General features: G+C 41.6%; 1 pseudogene; it reads left to right on the top strand.

Annotated features, from left to right (window-relative positions):
- The window catches only part of LOC116101226, a 2,054-nt pseudogene extending 943 nt beyond the window's left edge, over nucleotides 1-1,111 (top strand).
- Nucleotides 1,112-3,480: the final 2,369 nt, after the last annotated feature.

Raw genomic sequence — 3,480 nt, 5'->3', positions numbered from 1 at the left:
GAGATGCACTCCACAACTTCTGGAATGGTCAGCCTGGATTACAGCATGTAGTCTGATCTCCGCATGACTTTGGCAAGAACCAACCAGTGGAAAATCATCCCATCCTAGTGGGGAAACAGACCATAACTATATTGATGAACCTTTCCCTCATGTCCTGCCATCCCTCCAAATACCTAAAATATTTTTATCAGTGGGCCAAGCAGAGAAAAAATACTATACAGGTGATCTGTCAGAAGTTGGAGTTTAGGGCCATTCCTGCCTATGACCCACTGGTTGTGTTGAAGGTTTTTGATCCAGGCTCAATCCAGGAATTAGAAATAACCACATACTGGGACATATATACCCTCGCATTGCTAGCCCCTGGCCTGGGCCAGATGAAAAACCTCCAGAAACTCCTTTTCATGGAAATCAGCATACCTTTGGATAGGCCTTGGGACAGAGAGAAGGAAACCTCGTGTTTTACAGAAATCTTTCGCCAGTTCTCCAAACTGCAGAAGCTCCAGCATCTCTATTTGAATAATGTCTACTACCTGTATGAACGCCTGGACCAAGCATTCAGTTACTTGGAGAGTCCATTAGAGACCCTTGCTATCACTCACTGCATGCTGTCAGAATCAGACATGAAATATCTGTCCCAGTGTCTAAGTATCCATCAGCTCAAACACCTGGACCTGAGTGGTGTCACCTTCATACATTTAAGTGAGCAATTTCTAGGAATACTGCTAGAAAGACTGAAAGCTAATTTGCAGATACTCAAATTGAAGGGCTATATATTCATGGACTCAAAAATCAGTACCCTCCTGCCTGCGCTGAGTCAGTGTTCTCAGCTCACTTAAGTCAATTTTGTGAAGAATTTCTTCTCCATGGACAACCTGAAGAAGCTGTTGCAGCATACTGCCAACTTCACACAGCTGACCCTGGAGAAGTACCCTGCCCCTCATGAGGTCTATGATGACGTTGTGATGTTATTCCAGACAGATTTGTACAACTTTGTTCAGAGCTTATGGACACACTCAAGGGTATAAGGCAGCAAAAGCAGGTCTACTTTGTGAGTAAGAGATGTTTACATTGTCAGAAATTCTGCATCTACAATTTTGTTGAGAATATATAAGGTGAGGTCATTGCTAGACTCTGATAAATGGAAGGCAGATCTCTAGTGAATCATTAGAGGCATAGACCATGTGTATTCAAACATTTTTGGGTGTACTTTAGAAAGATACTTATTTCATTTTCTTTGAATTTTAGTCAAATTCTTCTGATTTGAGGTAGTTGTTTTGAGATGGGAAACCATGAGCTTATTTTCAGCCTAATATCAACAGTACAGACCAACCTTTGAACAGCAACTATATTTGAAAATTGCAGGGCATGCATTCCAGCATTTTCAGAGCATGAGGGACCATAGAAGTAGGGAAGGGGATAAAGAGAGAGGACATTATAAAGAGCATAATAGACTTGAATAGGAGGGCTCAGTGTCATTCTGCCTCTGGAAGACATCCACCTTTTCATTCTCCACTTACATACTGTTCTGTAGTATGTGGGAATATATTTTTATGAAGTATTAGTATGACTGAACCTATGAGTATTTTTGTATTAGACTGCTATCATTGTTAACCTGTGTCTCTTTCTTGGGGAGGTCCTTCAGCCTAATATTATCTTCTACCCCCACCATTAGCATTGTAATTATTCATGGTTTTGAAAAAATTAGTTTTGAATAAGAACATGTTTGTCTTTTCTTTTACTGAGTGAGTTCTCTGACAACATCATACTTGTGTATTGTGATTTCCCTGACCCAAGAATCTTGTGTCCCCTTGTCTTTACCCCTCCTCCTCCTAGATCTTTCAGAGTAAATAATGACTCTCCTCGGAAGTCTTTATATCTTATGCTTCATGAGACCCTATCCAAAATGCAGTATGTAATCTTTTTGGAGATGTGGCTCAGAAGTAAATAATGCTTGCTGCTCTTTCTGAGTAGCAGTGTTTGATTCCTGTTACCCACAACCATCTGTATCTCCAATTCCAGGTTGTCTGACTTTTTCCCCTAGTCTCTAGGAACACTTGAGTAACCTGCACACACTGAAATGCAAAAACTCACATACATAATTAGAAACAAATTAAAATAAATATTTAAAAATGAAAGTGAATACATCACAACAAACATTAAATCCCTCCATACATTGGTCAACCCACTGGGATCACCTGAGAAAAATAGAAAAATCTAAAATAGGTCCACTGGTGATACACATGTATAATCTTTAAAGCAGAGGATAAGGCTGGGGATTTATGTGTGTTTGTGGTTGTTGGTGATGACTCCATCTCAATGATGAATATGTGCTCTGGATTGTTGTGGGAAATCTTAAAAAGAACGGCAAGTTCCTGCATTATACCTGGCTACTCCTTTCCCTGCGAATCCCTGCTGCCTCCATGGCTAGCCCCATGAAGCAACTGATCACAGTCTCCCCAGGAACCAGAGTTAACTTACCTCAGAGCCGCTAGTTCCTTCTGAGCTATAAACCCCTCTGGTTAGAGGTTCCAAATTCTAGTAACCCAGTAAATCAAAACTCTAGAAACTTATAATTAGTCAGATTTATATATTAATAAATGTTCAATTCATAAGATGCATGCCCAATACTTTCAGTGCCAATTGATGATACAAGCTGCCCACCTAGATTAGACAGGTTTTCCCAATTACTCTTATCTTTTATGATATATATATATATAGTGACCTGTGACTATTTAAAGCCACTTGGAATCTGGGTCATCTTCCTCTTGCTCCATCTTTCTTCCTTTTCCCAACTTGTCTCCTCAGTCTCCATCTCTGCAAATCTTTGCTCAGCTTTAATTTTCGCTGTCCAAATCACAGGCTTATTGTTGTATTAATATTTAAAGTGAATGGCTATGGAAAATTCTATTACACTGGATGAGGACTTTATGAATTCTAGCCATGTCCTTTATAGGGAAGGACAACTTTATTGCTTTTAGGATGCAGGATTAAATGTTCTACTCTTGAGAAATGGCAGCACATACTCAGAAATCTCTTCCCACTCCCTGCCATCTTCAATGACTTTGGAGGCTGTACTGGCTAGTTTTGTGTGTCAACTTGACACAGGCTAGAGTTATCATAGAGAAAGGAGCTTCAGTTGGGGAAGTGCCTCCATGAGATCCAGCTGTGGGGCATTTTCTCAATTAATGATCAAGAGGGTAGGGCCCCTTGTGAGTGGTGCCATCCCTGGGCTGGAAGACTTGGGTTCTATAAGAGAGCAGGCTGAGCAAGCCAGGAGAAGCAAGCCAGTAAGAAACATCTCTCCGAGCACATTAAGCCAGAGACTCAGGCGGCAGCCACCATTTTCTCTCGGGTGAGGTTCTAAGACTGGAGCAGCGACCCCGGAGGCGCCTTAAGCCAGACACCCGGGCGGGATTCGCCATTTTCTCTCTGGTGAGTTTCTGAGACCTGAGCAGCCAGCCAGGAGCCACAAGCCCCACG

Source organism: Mastomys coucha, unplaced genomic scaffold (genome assembly GCF_008632895.1).
Source record: "Mastomys coucha isolate ucsf_1 unplaced genomic scaffold, UCSF_Mcou_1 pScaffold21, whole genome shotgun sequence".
Lineage (NCBI taxonomy): Eukaryota > Metazoa > Chordata > Mammalia > Rodentia > Muridae > Mastomys > Mastomys coucha.
This window is presented reverse-complemented; position numbering and strand designations above follow the sequence as displayed.